Here is a 15787-nt window from a genome sequence, read left to right on the forward strand (position 1 = left end):
GACACTTTAGCTAGTTGGTTTGGGATTTTTGGCACTGATGTGGTAGGTTTGTACACCCCTATTCGCTGAGGTCCTCTTTTCCTGCACATAGTTCTGTGCATGTGCAGAATCCCTCCAACAGAACGTGACATGGTATTTTCTCAAAATATTTATCACGTTTTAAATGCACATAAGCAATCTGTGCACAATTGTTGCTTTTAATAGGTTCTATGCAGCTATTACTGACATGTTCTCACTTACAGTGAGCTGAATTTCTTCATTCTATGTTAGTGTATTTTATTTAAAAAATTTAAGGCTTTGCCAAAATACAGTTATATTTGACTTAATTTGATATAGAGTCACTGTGCAGAAACTAATCATGTTGATGTTATCTCATCCTACTTTTATGAAATGAACAAGTAGAATAAAATATTAAGCAATTTCACAGACTATTCGATGCCATACTATGTGTGGCCACTATTGGGATCTATAATTTTGGAACCATTGTTCGCAAATAGTTTGAAGCGCATATGCTATTACATAAAGGTGTCATTTTTATTTGAGCAAAACATGTGAGATTAGTGTATTTTTATCTGACACATATAAGCTGTATAATGTTCTTAAAACAGACTGTTACTGATTGTCATTATTTCCCCTATTGTTTTTCCGATCAGCACTACTTCTGCTGCGGCACAATGTTCAAGAATATCAAATCTGCTGCACAATGGTCTTAACTGGGCACAACATGTAAGTTACCATCAGACATTTATGTTGTGAGCTGTCTGGGTTACCACATAAAAACACCGACAAAAACTTTGGGACAGAGTTATCAAATCCTTGCGTTGACCTTTGGTCATGCAAGTTGATGCAAGGCAACACAATGGCTTAAATCTGATTACTAAGCCACGCAAAGCCGCCTTTCGTGGTTTGACTTAGTAAATATGGATTAAATCAACTCATTGGGAGTTACTCCTTTTGTTACTCTGCATTGGGAAGGCATTCCATGAGTGGAGCATCGGTGTTCTCATGCATCCACCCATTGATTTTGCCGCACTTCCAGTTTTATCAAGACTAGTAAATCTGTGAATGCGTCAAAAAGCTACGCCTTACCAAGTAAGATGTTACAAGGAGAAATATGTATATTTCTCCTCGTTTTTCCTCATTCTACATATGCTGTACTCTACAACACACGTAGAAAGAGGAAACTGTCTCTGAGGATTGTTTTGGTGGAGGAAGATGTCCCTTCCTGCACACAAACAATGCTGCCTGTCACACAGGCACCCTTGCACTAAGGCGCAAGAGTGTCTGCATTGGCACTAGACTGCACTCAGAGCACCAGCGCAGGGAAAGAGCAGGAAAGCATCATATCTTAGTGGATGTGGCACATTCCTGCTCTCTCCCTGTCACACAGCGCTGCGCAGCAAGTTGTCTTGCTGCACTGCATTGAGGTGAATGAGTTTTTAGTAAATCTGAACCTTAATATAAAAGATGCGTTATCAAGGTCTCGAGCAGGCCATGTTAACCTGTAAAGAACTCTCTCCTGACTCTGAGACTTGCTTCTGGTGATTTATCAGAATTCAAACAATGTGTTAATAGAGACGGTGCTTGTGGTAACTGACTAGACACAATCATACTACGTTTTACCAACATAGGTAGATATTTGTGTGTCAAAATATACAACTGAAGGACATTTTCGCTACAATTTGTGAAAGGTGAATATTGTCAGGCTGGAGGTGTTTCATTCACATGCTATGCTCACGTGTTTTGTCCCACAAATCCCCTACGATTTAAGTGAGATCTCGTCATTGCCCGGCATCCCCACTTTGAAAATTGTTCCGATACCACTGCTGCTGCTCGCCCCACTAGCAACTTCCTCAGCCAAGAAAAACTGAACTGAGCATGTACTTTATCTGCCGGGCAACAAGACAGTTTTCCATCTTGTGGAGTTTTACCAGGTTCTATAAGGTTAAACTGAAATCTGGAAGCTAAGCACCAGTCTCATACTGGGAGGGAGATCAGGCCCGGGCACCAAAATAAAAGCGGACCACATTAGTGAATCAGCTAGCTAGAAATGTGTCCCACATTTCCAAATCAGGGCAGTTTTTATCTTGTAAAGACATGTTGTATATATGTGTTTACAAGGTATTTCAGAATGCATATGTTTCTGCCTGCTGCAAGCAATGCTTGCGATTGTATCAGGGACATCATCTGCAAAAACTGGCCCATCAGACCATAAACAGGCCTGCAAACAGCCAAAAAGCCCGCATACAAATTGACTTGTCAGACCAGCCCTTCTAGCACTGCAGGGTTGTCCTATATGTCAGTCGACCTTGAGCAGTACGAACTGCAAGTATATTTTTGGTATTTGTTTTGTTTATGTGTGCATTAAGCACAAAACAATTAAGGGGCAACTTATAGACTTATAGAAGCACTTCGAGATTCAGTTCCTGTTTGCAATGTAGACTTTTTTTAGGCGCTATATATCATAGCCATTTTTTATCAATTTTCATTAAATAACGAAGAAGGTCCCAATGACAGTGATATTCTTAGTTCTAGCTAGTGAAATTGGATTTTAAATTAAAAATGTCTTTCAGCATTTCATCACTAGATGGCGGCCTGCACCCATGTGAAATTATTCGAGCAAGCCGCCTGATTCATGAAGCAAAATTGCACTCGCAAAGGGCAAGATTCTCAGAATCTTGCCTTTTGCGAGTGCAATTTTGGCATTTGGGATTCACAATCCCAAATGCTAAAATCGCTAATGAGGAATTAGCAAATATGCGAGGATTAGCATTTAAGGAATCTCTATTAGAGATTCCTTAAATGCTATTCATGACACTTGCAAAAATTGCGATTTAGCAAAATTGGGCCGCTATTTACCGAGAGGTCAGACCTCTCGGTAAATAGCAAAAACATAGAAAAATGCTTTTAAAAGCATTTTTCTAAGTTGCATGTTGCACACACACATGTCCTTTGGACATGTGTGTGCGCAACACCTGTTCAAATGTGCATTTTAGGGGTGCTACAGGGTGTCCTTTGGACACCCCTGGCACCCTTAAAATCGCTATCTGATTTGCGAGTAGCAAATTGCTACTCGCAAATAAGGGATACTCCCCATTCATTCCTATGGGCCTTTTGGCCCATAGGATTGAATGGGGAGAAATTCCTTTTTTTGCGAGTAGCAAATTGCTACTCGCAAATAGAGAACATGTAGGAATCGCTATTGATTTAGCAATTCCTACATGAATGCCGTTTTGCGTGTCCTCAATAGCGAGTCGCTATGATTCGCTATTAGGGCCACGCAAAACGGCCCGTACATGAATCAGGCTGCAAGTTCTCAACCTATTCCTGAACATTAGATTTCGCTTTAAATACGTTCTCTCTATTATCTATCCGTAACAAAAAAAGCTAATTGACAACAATTCTTGTCAAACCTGACCATTGTTTTTGATTGTAACTTTTATTAAATATTTTTATAAGAAACTAAATGTATACATGTTTTTATAAATTGGTGTGATTAATGTGCTTTTTAACATTGAAATGATGATGTTTTTAATGTATTGGCAAATGAAGAATAATAATAATAATAAAGAGATATAACAAATCCCGCTGTTTCAGTTTTCAGTAGAACTCTCAATGTTTGAACCAGTAGTTGTGTAAATTTGGTAACTTGTGAAAGTCCTTTTCTCTTTTGTTTAAACTGAGATAGAAGCTAATCTTCTTCCTTTTAATAGTAAATTGGAAAAGGATACCTTTCTGTTCTTACAACTTATTTACCCATTCCTTTTCCACCAAAAAATAGGGTATCTCCCACCATATTTTAGCATTAAAAAATGGAGACATTACCGGCTGGCGTCTATCATTCTGGGGGTCAGGCGCGTGAAAGTGGGAGATCTAAAACACCACCAGGCTCAATGGTTTCTTCTGTTATATTTTATGGAGTGATCCTACATAAGGAAGATGGAGGCGAGTGCTCAAGAATCACACGAACGGAATGTTGAGCAGTGCTCAACATTCAGTTTCGTGTGATTCTTACGATCCATATTGGATTGGTGGGGACCTACATTCGATGTAGCTTTGAGGCTGCAGGACGCCTACCAAACAGGTAATCTCTGGTTGACGTTTCAGAGTTAAACGGGTGGAAGGTGATGCATTTTAGGCAAAACTACTAGGCTTGGCTTCAGCTTTCATGTACTTGGACACTTCTTGATGGATACAGCAGAAGAGAGGGCCTGGGGGCCAAACCAACAATGACCTACTAATTTGGCTGATTTTCATTACTGGTGCAAAATGAAATTGTACCAGGTGAGATGTCTTGATGTGGCGGGTGGTACACAATGGTAGGGTAAGTGTTGGTATTCCTGGGAGGTGGAGGGAAAACGTTGGCAGTGGGGCAGGGTCACAGAAGTTACTATACAGTACTATACGTCACATTATGCTAATGAATCGAATGTATGATAGAGTTAAAAAGGGATACCGAGGTAAGCATGTTTCTGACAACATATGTAATTGAGAGAATGTTACATTGTGTTATCATATAACATGCCTTCCCCTATCCACATATCATCCAAATAAATATTTTCTACACGTTCCAGTTTGGATGTTTCTCAGAGCAGAACATCTATGCATAACAGTGCAAAGTACACTGAAAAACCAAGAGCTATCAAGTGAGCATGTGGGGAAATAGGACTTTGCCAAAATAAACAGAGAAGCCAAATTGGCTTGTTTAATTGTGGCGAAGAAGGATTTGGTACACATGGCGTCCAGTTTCTTTCTGCAGCTACCATGTTTGGATTAGAGTGCCTCTGTGGTTGGAAATCAATATTACTATTGAATCGCCCCGTGGAAGATACATGACTCGGAAAAGGCAAAGTAAGATATAAGGAAATTCTTCCCATTTATAAGATGTTCATGCTTTGAAAGAGCATACATACCACCTTTGCACGCCCAGGGTTATTCCAACCAGCTGGCATTCGACGGCACAATTTATGAAACAAGCCTTTTTAGTTACGAGGCAGGCTGCATGGCAAGTTCATTTCCGGTGGAAAGTGAGGCAAGAGTACACAGCGCGGGTTTGCCTCAAGGGAAGATAGGCACATGCTGTCTGCATTTACATGTGTGTGACTTTCTTATTATGCTCTTCTTTCTTTTGGTCCACTTTAGCAATCTTGCACTTTTCACGGATTCATAACAGATGCTTATCTAAACATTTATTCATTCACCTTTAGTGGCATAAACAGTGGCGCGGTCCCATGCAGAATGTGGCGCAGGTCCCTTGAGACACCCATACCTCCAGAATATTCAAAAGACATTCGGCTGGGCTGAATGATCTGAGTGACCTGACCGCTTAAGTGAGAATACCCCCCCCCACCTCCCGTGCCCCGACCCCCCTCCCCTGTAGTGCAGGGGTTGAGGGGGCTGTGTTCCATGTTCTGCTTGAGAAGTTACAAACCTAATTTTACCCGTACCCATTCGGAACGAACAGTAGGGAACAATCAGGGGCGGTGGGTGACATTTGAAACTGGTGGGGTGCAAAGCGATTTTTATCCAGCACCGTAGCGAGCGAGCGTAGCGAGCGAGCCTGGACCCCAAAAGGGGGGTTTGGGGGCATAACCCCCCCCAAGAAAATTTTGAAAAAAATGAAGAAAAATCGTGCATTTTCAAGCAAATTTGAGAAAGCAGGAAGGTTAATAAAGCAATTGTGAAAGTGCAGTTATTACATTAATAGATGGCATAACATAGGTAGCTGCTTATTCAGTATAACCACAGAGCTTCATACATTCCGTCCTATTATGCTCAGGTGCTGAATTCAGACTATAAGACTTTAAATAAATACCAGCTTGAAATACCATGTTTTAACAGTGTGGCTCACGCTTGCACCATGCACAGCTTGAGGCAATTAAATAAAGGCATGTCAGTCGCAATGATTTAGATTATCAGCTTTCACAAAGTGCTAAAACAAATACCGTCCTGAACAGTGCCGTCCTGTCGCCCTTAGCAGTGCCCACCACATATAGTGCCCAGTAACTACCTCATGTCCCAGGTCCAAAAGAAAAGGTCCCACTATCTACTACCGCCATGTTAGAGTTGTATTGAAATATGTAGGCAGCTTCAAAAAGACTCAATATAGGTAGCATGCGCTATTAAAAAAATAAAACACTTTCACAAAATACCTAAGAAGGTGTACAATACACAGGGACTGGGCAGACACAATCACTATGCGTGTTAATTTGGGTATATTTTAGTCTTGCAACTAGCCCGAGGGAGGGGCAGACAGCTAAACAAGTCTGGTTGCCTAAAACAAATGTAAATGTGCTCAACTGGTCAAATTGCGTTTACGCCTGTTTTGGCTGTAATTGATGGCATCACTTCAAACTTTCTGACAATGCAACCTATCTTATACTGTCAGTGATGGAACTTTCAAATATTTATTTGATGTCAGATACCTGTAGTCCTGAGAAAGACACCTGACCCCAGAAGGACAATATTCAAGTAACAAAATATGTTGATGGAAAAAAGAAGCAGGGTGTATTGTGCAAGCATCCTGTTTTTAAATAAGCAGACACCAGTATAAACATTGTTAGCTCTCCCACATACAATTTCAAAGAAGACCTAAAAGCTTAACAAAGGCAGAACATAAATCTCGACTTAATGGATATAACCTCATTCAAAGTGGGAACCCATAACTAGAAGACTATACAACGAGAGAAGAATAGCACTCTTGGAGCTTACCTGTTCACTGATGAAGCATACCACACTAGATAGTTGAGGGTTCATTATCATATGGGAGTACATGAATCTACAGCAATTCCATTCGAGAATTGGCTGTTTCTTCCAGGAGTTTTGTGCTTCTTGTACATGTATTTCTATTTACAGAATGCCTTCAAAAGTATTTTCATGCCCCTCATTTCCTCTGTAATGTGTTAGGTATTTTATTATTTATTTATAGAGCAAAACATTTAAAACATGCATATATTGAAAACATTAAAATACCTTTTTCACTGTACAAATAAAATAATGTTTTGTACAAGCCACATCAAAAAATGTCATTAGCTATCTGAGAATAATGTGATGTTCCTTCTATTACTGCCACCTGTCCTTTACTTATTCTTTGTATTTGGAAAGGTTGCTGCTGCTGTCCATGTTTACTTTCAATGTGTTATAAAGTTCAGAATAAAACTTCCCACTACACAAAAGCTAAAATGAGTCGCATTGCACTTCTTGTCGTGATGCAAGAGAAACAGTAATCCCTCAAAAACTATGTGAGGAAAGTTTACTTTTCCTTTTAGGTTTGAAACATGTAATTTTGAAACGGAATAGACGACTGTGTAAAATTTCTAAACATAGGTGACAAGTACCTGAAGCTATGCATTATGCTTTCAGCAAATTCTGGTGATTCAGCCAACAGCACTTTGCATGTTGAGATTTTGAGCCCTTAATGAAAGTGTTAAAAGCAAAACTACAAGTCTCATAATACACCATGCTGTTGGCTTAAAAACGAGGAATGACTGCTGGTATCGTATGTCATAATGCCACTTGACGGACTTGTAAAATGCATAGCAAAATGAGATCCTGGCATTCTGTCTTGTTTTCTTGTATGAAATCACAGCTATAATACACCAGAGTGGATGAGAGAGCAGGGGTAGTCTTACAAATGCAAGCATCTCACAGCCAATGGGCTAACACAAACACTCTTTGAAAAACCACCAGGCTAAGAAAGATGTTATTTGCCAGAACAAAGAGAGCAGCAGCAGTTGAACCTGTGTTAAGAAACACTGAGAAAGGGGGAAACAATGCATTGCCAGCCTTCTTCTTAAGGACAATTTGATGGGAGTTAGGGGGAGGGCCTTCAACAGCCCTGTGATATGCCTTGTACAAGTGCAACAGGTTGAACATATAGAAATAAGAAACCTGCCAAAGGAACCCAACTGGTAGGGAGTGACCACTATTTGCTCAATACCAGGTAAAACAACATCTCATATTAAGGATAATTGAAACTCTATCTGCAGATTAAACATGAAATTAAGCCCTACCTCTGTGAGATTCCTCAGAGTTCCATCCACCTCTAGTTTCATGTATAACCCTAGGCCGGATACTCAGATTACTGTCAATCTTAATCATTGGGGGACAGTGTACACAACCGCAGAACTGTGTTCTGGCATGGTTGACAGGGTGAATTGTCATCCAAAGTAACTTTATTCACAGGTGACATAAATACTTTTGTCTGAAAGTCATGCACCATGATGTGTTTCAGCCTCATATTTCTAAGGCGCATGTGGTGTAGTTTTCTTTCCATGTCATGTTTCTGCCAGCAAACTCTCTTGATGTCTGCTTTTATTATGTAGAAAAGCCCTCTAGCTCTTGCGACTCTGCAGATCTTGTGAAACCCCTTGAGGTGTTTACAGGTTGGGCTGCAGGACCCCTCTCCCGATCGCCACTACCAGTCCGGCCTGGAGTCAAAGTGCCGCCGGAGCAGAGCTGCCTTCTCTGTAGGGGCACTCGCGGTGGGGTCAGGCTGTCTGCTCTACCCTCCGGCCCTCCTCTTTTATAGGACAACGATCACACGCGAGGGGGTGAGGCCTGGCACATCAGAGGCGGAGGTCTGAAATGTGACACCGCGGGGACATGAAAAGGCCGCCTCACACCTCCCACCCCCGAGCTGCGGGGAGCGTCCTCTGAAGGGGCTGCCTACTTCACTTACACATTCAGGGCCACCGCTTCCGCTTCGCACACCTATGCCTTATAAATGCCCACTCCAAACACTTTCTTCCTCACACTGGGCCGCTTCCTGTTTCTGTCTACTGGAACGTTTAAACCTCACTGTCCCAACGGCTTGCACCCCCGAGATGTGTTTTGGAAGCAAGTGCACCTGTATGACTTTTTGGAGATACCATTAAACTGCAAAAGGTACCGAGGCGTGTTTTTTTGCAGATGGATTTGTCGAAATACTAATGCCATGTTTTTTTTCGTATCAGACTCGCCTGGAGAGGTAACATTTTTTAAATCCTAATTCTACGTGCAGACCCAAGGAAAAGTAGATAGTTAGATACACAAAACAAGCAATGCTTACGCTGCCGATATTTACTGCAGTGAGCATAACAAAAAAGATTAGAGCATCTCTTTTTTCCCGTCAATATTTTGGCATTCTGAAATATGGCTAGAGCACGGACACAATCACAATTTACTATCTAAATATATTTACGTAAACAAGCATACGTCAACTAACAATGAATGGAAACAGGTGACCTGCTGTAAAAAGCAAACACACTACGTTTATACCTTCTATGTAAGCAGCGTAAACATGAAAACATGTTCTATACAGCGCAGAGAAGCACACATTCACATGCAGACATATACTCAGAGACATATATAAATCAACACATTTGCAGAAATCTGTTTAGCTGCAAAATCCCAATGTATACACAATTATCAACTCGCTCACTCCCATATGTCCAATTTGAATGTAGGAGTAGGCTTGCACATACCGGTATTTTAAACATCCCTGGTATTCACTTTTTGGTTAGACAGTACTGCACCAAAGCATTACACGTATTAGTAAGCAGAGTGTAAAACATTAAATTTTTACAAGCCTGGGTCCAACTCATAGGAACAGTCAATATTTCCACAAATCGCTTTTAATGCGATTTGATATTCAAGCGAATCCAGAAGAGCGTTGAACTTCTGGCAGTGAAATGCTGCAATACAGTTCAATATATGTATGTATATTATATATGATTATGCTGCTGCTTCAAAGTCACCACAAGTACAGAGAGTGGAGTGGGCACAGGCGTTGTGTATATGCAGGTTGTTTATTTGTGGAAAGAGATTTGCTAGGTTTTTCATTTGTGCCTCGGTTTTACGACAGAAGTTGACCCACCCCACAACATACCCTCGCACCGGCCAGTCACCCTTGCACCTGCCAGTCACCCTCGCACCTGCCAGTCACCCCCGCACCGGCCAGTCACCCTCGCACTTGCCAGTCACCCTCGCACCTGCCAGTCACCCTCGCACCTGCCAGTCACCCTCGCACCTGCCAGTCACCCGCGAACCTGCCAGTCACCCTATCCCTCGCACCTCCCAGTCACCCTCGCACCGGCCAGTCACCCTCGCACCTCCCAGTCACCCTCGCACCTGCCAGTCACCCTCGCACCTCCCAGTCACCCTCGCACCTGCTAGTCACCCTCGCACCTGCTAGTCACCCTCGCACCTGCCAGTCACCCTCGCATCAGCCAGTCACCCTCGCACCTCCCAGTCACCCTCGCAGCCCTTCCTCTCACACATCCTTCAAGTTCACACAGACTGTAGATTACAATTTATGACATCCTGCGTCGCAGCGGGGTCCTCTTGGGGGGGGGGCGCTGTGGTGACCCTCCTTGCAGAAGATGTGTATTTTTTAAACGAGCGGAATTGAACTCACTTCTTCATCCCTCACTGCCAGTGGAAGGCAGCGGCCTTCACCGCACTCACGACTCCCCTCCTCGCCCACAGTGTGGCCTCATCTGCTGTGACCCCCCATGCCTCTCTGAACAATGCAGCCTCTTTCCTTCTTGTCCTGGGCACCTCTCTTCTCAAACTGCGCCTCTCCCCTCCCTCTCACCAGCCCCCGTCTCTCCCTCCCTCTCATGCCAGCCTTTTCCCTGGGGCTCTCTCTCACCAGCGTCTCTCTCCTCCCTCTCATGCCAGCCTCTTCCCTGGGGCTCTCTCTAACCAGCGTCTCTCTCCTCTCTCTCATGCCAGCCTTTTCCCTGGGGCTCTTTCTCACCAGCGTCTCTGCCCTTCCTCTGATGCCAGCCTCTTCCTTAGGGCTCTCTCCCTCACCCGCCCCCGTCTCTCCCTTCCTCTCATGCCGGCCTCTTCCCTGGGGCTCTCTCTAACCAGCGTCTCTCTCCTGCCTCTCATGCTAGCCTTTTCCCTGGGGCTCTTTCTCACCAGCGTCTCTGCCCTTCCTCTGATGCCAGCCTCTTCCTTAGGGCTCTCTCCCTCACCAGCCCCCGTCTCTCCCTCCCTCTCATGCCAGCCTCTTCCCTGGGGCTCTCTCTAACCAGCGTCTCTCTCCTCCCTCTCATGCCAGCCTTTTCCCTGGGGCTCTTTCTCACCAGCGTCTCTGCCCTTCCTCTGATGCCAGCCTCTTCCTTAGGGCTCTCTCCCTCACCAGCCCCCGTCTCTCCCTCCCTCTCATGCCAGCCTCTTCCCTGGGGCTCTCTCTAACCAGCGTCTCTCTCCTGCCTCTCATGCCAGCCTTTTCCCTGGGGCTCTTTCTCACCAGCATCTCTGCCCTTCCTCTGATGCCAGCCTCTTCCTTAGGGCTCTCTCCCTCACCAGCCCCAGTCTCTCCCTCCCTCTCATGCCAGCCTCTTCCCTGGGGCTCTCTCTAACCAGCGTCTCTCTCCTGCCTCTCATGCCAGCCTTTTCCCTGGGGCTCTTTCTCACCAGCGTCTCTGCCCTTCCTCTGATGCCAGCCTCTTCCTTAGGGCTCTCTCCCTCACCAGCCCCAGTCTCTCCCTCCCTCTCATGCCAGCCTCTTCCCTGGGGCTCTCTCTAACCAGCGTCTCTCTCCTGCCTCTCATGCCAGCCTTTTCCCTGGGGCTCTTTCTCACCAGCGTCTCTGCCCTTCCTCTGATGCCAGCCTCTTCCTTAGTGCTCTCTCCCTCACCAGCCCCCGTCTCTCCCTCCCTCTCATGCCAGCCTCTTCCCTGGGGCTCTCTCCCTCACCAGCCCCCGTCTCTCCCTCCCTCTCATGCCAGCCTCTTCCCTGGGGCTCTCTCTCACCAGCCAGCGTCTCTGACTGCCCTCCCTCTGATGCACCGTGTGATCCCCGGTTTTGATCCTTATCCCGGGTACTCCGCCCTCTCCACCCGAACCCTCCTGTTCTGCCAATGACGTTGCTCACTGCAGGTAGCTCTGCTGTACCCGTGGCAGCCCCCACAGGGACACCAGTGTCCCACAGACCACCCCGACTCCAGAGAAGGAAGCTGATGTGCGTGCAGGGTGCGTGGGGTGTCTGGAGGAGGGGTGTGCGTGGTTGTTTATTTGTGGAAAGAGATTAGCTAGATTTTTCATTTGTGCCTCGGTATAAGCTATACATTGCCCTATGTCCCTCTGCCGGGCACCTTGATACGCAGGTGTTAATGGCTGACAGCCTAAAAAAATTATTTCACTGCAAGCGGTTGCCCGCCCACAAAGCAGGGCAGTGTTGAATTTGCCAGGTCGGAGTCAGAAGAAGGTACCGTACCAATGTGTATTGCTATTTGCTATAAAAAAAATTACAAGTACAAACAATATGTTCTACATTTTCAAAACACCGCTAAACTCGTACAAGTTGTGTCACCCACCTAAATAGCTTCAAGACTCTACTTTACGTCCAGGCAGGTAGTTATCACAAGCTTGCACATTGTAAAAGACGACGCGAACCGTGACGGGAAGACAGTTTGAAAGTGCCCCACTAGTTTCACGCATTGCATTGGCCAAGGGAAGTTTCTATGCCAGGGTCTCCGGGGCTCTCACAGGGGTCTGCTTGCTTCTCCTCTCCTCCTGGCTGCCCGGGGTCGCGCCACTCTGCCCCCGCCCACCCACGCGCGGCATCCAATAATGGATGTTGCGCGATGGACCAGCCAATCGGGTGGCACATTTGCTGCTCGCCCTGGGCAGCCTTTGAAAACCCGGCCCAGCTGAAGTCGCACCCCCGGCCCCTTCTCTATGACTGAAGTGTTTTCTGGCATCGGCGCATGCGCGGGCAAGTATCAGCCCGGTAGTCTCATGCGCACAGTGCTGGCCTGCTGCAGACTGTCAATCAAGTAGCTGCAGCAGACCAGCAGCCCCGCCCCCCCCCTCTGCGCACTCCGACCACACCAATGCCACATTGACATGATCCGTGTGACGTCACTGACGTGTCACTCCCGCGCTGATGTTTATTAGTTTTAAAGCTGCTTAGCAATAGCTGCAGTGCCACGGTGCGTCCAGGGCTTAGTGGGGCTACGCCCCTACGCCCCAATGGACGCACCGCGGCTGGGAACAATTGGAACATATAATCTATGCACATGCGCACACGCCTGTTAAGTGTGCAATTTTAGGCATTCACATTACCACATCCCATCTTATGCCCTAAAAGTAAGACATATGCTAACCTGAGTCGCATGGGCGGCCCGCGGGATCAGACTAGGTCACCAGGATGTGGGATACTGGGATTATGACCGCCATAGCAGCGCTGCACCTGGGCCCCCAGGCTCAGGCTCAGGCTGCCGGGTGTCGTGTGCGGTGTCCCAGCCAATCCTGGCGCTGCATTAGCAGCACCAACATTGGCTAGAGCAGGGATACTCCCCGCCCAATCACCCATTAGGAGACTGGGGGCTGCTGATTTAACAAACCCCTCGCTCTCCTAAGGGAAATAGGAAAGGTAGGTAGTAGTACGCATGTTCGAGCTCGTCATGAAAATTACTAGCCCAACTCCGAACATGCGCACCACTGTTGCTGCAGCTCCAGCCGCACTGCATCATTTTCAGCTCACTAAAATTAGCATTCTTTATGATCAGCAGGATTGTGCAAATAAATCAGTTTCCTGAAGGCAAAAAATATTCCATATTTAGATTTAATGGCAATATGGGACTTATTTATCATTTACTTGAATGCCAGTATTTTATTCTAATACATCAGGTCTGTCTTGCCCATTGTGCTTGTAATAGAATTGTACCTGCCACCACCAAGGCAACCAACTGTGTTGTGTAGTGGTGAGTGCACTCTTAAGCCATCAAATTGTGTGCGTCTGCAGGTGCCTATATGTAAGGCCCTTCAATTGCACCTCAAGACAGGCAGTGTCAGAAATCTGTGCATAGTTACTGGATGTTGTCGCACTTTTCACTTGAAACTTTTAAGGGTCTGTTGACCACAGATCATTGTGGCCGTAAAAAGTTCAACCAGTGCACACTTGGAGCACAGCATGTAAGTGTGCACAACAGGATCTGTCAAAGAAAGTTCGCGATTGGCAGTGTCACCCACACCAGATCTCTCCAGTGTTCTCACATCAGAGAAGAGGTGCATTCTTGTGCATGTGCCAGAATGAGACCCAGTGCATCATCTTTTATGCCAACCCTGTTGTCACCTTGTTTAGAAAGGCTTGGACCCATTCTGTTCAAATTCAATAGTCTAAAATAGACTCGGTTTTCTCTGAATGATTGCATATTGTTGCCCCATGACTTATATAGAATTCTTCCTAGTATGATGTGGTAAAACACCACTAGAAAGTCCAAAAGATATGCCATTGAAATGTATCAATGCAACACAGTGGGACTTGGGACTGTCATAAAAATAATTAATTGTGGAGTTACTTCAGCTCTAACCACTAAAGAGTTTTTTGATAATTGGTGTTCAGCACTCACACATTTCACTGACCACCAGTGCCCTCTCCTACCATGGTACTCTGCTTACCATTTGGTTTGACAATCACACATTGCATTAATTTTCTATGATTACTGTGTGACTTTGAATATGAGCAGAGCATGTGTTCTATTATCTGCGAAGATTTCAATGTTCTTAACTCATCGGCTTAGACTTACTAAGGCTTTGTTCTATGTCTAGGATTGCACAATGAGAGATTAAAGCTCTGCAAAGTAAGGCATAGGCATGCTATACATTGGGCTTGGCCCTTTTTGCAGGGTCATCCCTGAACTTTTTGTCTTCCGCCTTTATTTTGTCTGACCTGTTTTTGTTGGTTTTATGACTCTGGGCATTTTATCACTGCTGATCAGTGCTAAAGTGCATATGCTCTCCCTATTATAAATTAATGTATGAATTAGTGATTCCATGATTGGCTGGTTTGGTTTACCTGTCAGACCCTAATACAGTGCACCAGGAGGGCCCAGGGCCGGTAATTCAAATGCTGCTAGTGGGATTGCAGCACTGGTTGTGCCACCCACAGAAGCACCCTGTAAAAGTGTGTTTAAGACCAGCCATTGCAGAGCCTGTGTGCAGTCTGGTACTGCCATGCTGACTGGGCAAGTGCACCCACTTGCCAGTCCCTAAACCTTCCCTTTTCTTCAAATGAGACACCCCTATGGTAGGCTCAAGGGCAGGGTGCATTGTAAGTATATGGCAGGACATGCCCTGGTGTGTGTGGCATGTCCTAATAGTGAATTACAACATTTTTGTTTTTCACTATTGCAAGGCTAACTGTTCTCTATAGGCCAGAATGGGCAGTTAGATTATTACATGTTATAATCCTAACTTACTCAGGGAACATGGTAGAAATTCGAGTTTAGTATGCCTGAACTCAAAATGATAAAATACATATTTTAGTGAAGTTGGTTTTAACATTCTGTGTTTGAAAATACCACTTTTATAAAGTAAGTATTTTCTTGTCTAACTATCTAAGCCTGCCTCTGCTAGGTTGTGTATTCCTTGTCTAGAATCTAAGTGACAGGGGCTGGGGGGTTCCAGGAGACAGGGTGAGTCAGCCCAGTGGTGAATAGAGAGATCTGTATCTAGATGGGAGGGAGGAGTTGCACCTGGGACCTGAATAGGGCTGTGCCTTGCCTCCACAATGCTGACTCCACCCCCTGTGGTGCGTCTGATTTCTCTGCCCTGCACTGTGAAAGGAGAGAAGGAGTCATGTCAACAGAGTGCTCCAGGGCTGTGCCTTCCCTCCACAATGCTGGCTCCACCTCCTGTGGGGTGTCTGATGTTTCTGCCCTGCACTGTAAAAGGAAAAAAGGAGTCATGTAAACAGAGTGCTCCAGGACTGACCATAACTGGTTTGGATTAGGCAAAGGCCCCTCTGCCCTCAGAGGACAAAGGATTGTGGGGTATAAATAGTGGG

Source organism: Lissotriton vulgaris (assembly GCF_964263255.1).
Source record: "Lissotriton vulgaris chromosome 8 unlocalized genomic scaffold, aLisVul1.2 SUPER_8_unloc_1, whole genome shotgun sequence".
NCBI classification, from domain to species: domain Eukaryota; kingdom Metazoa; phylum Chordata; class Amphibia; order Caudata; family Salamandridae; genus Lissotriton; species Lissotriton vulgaris.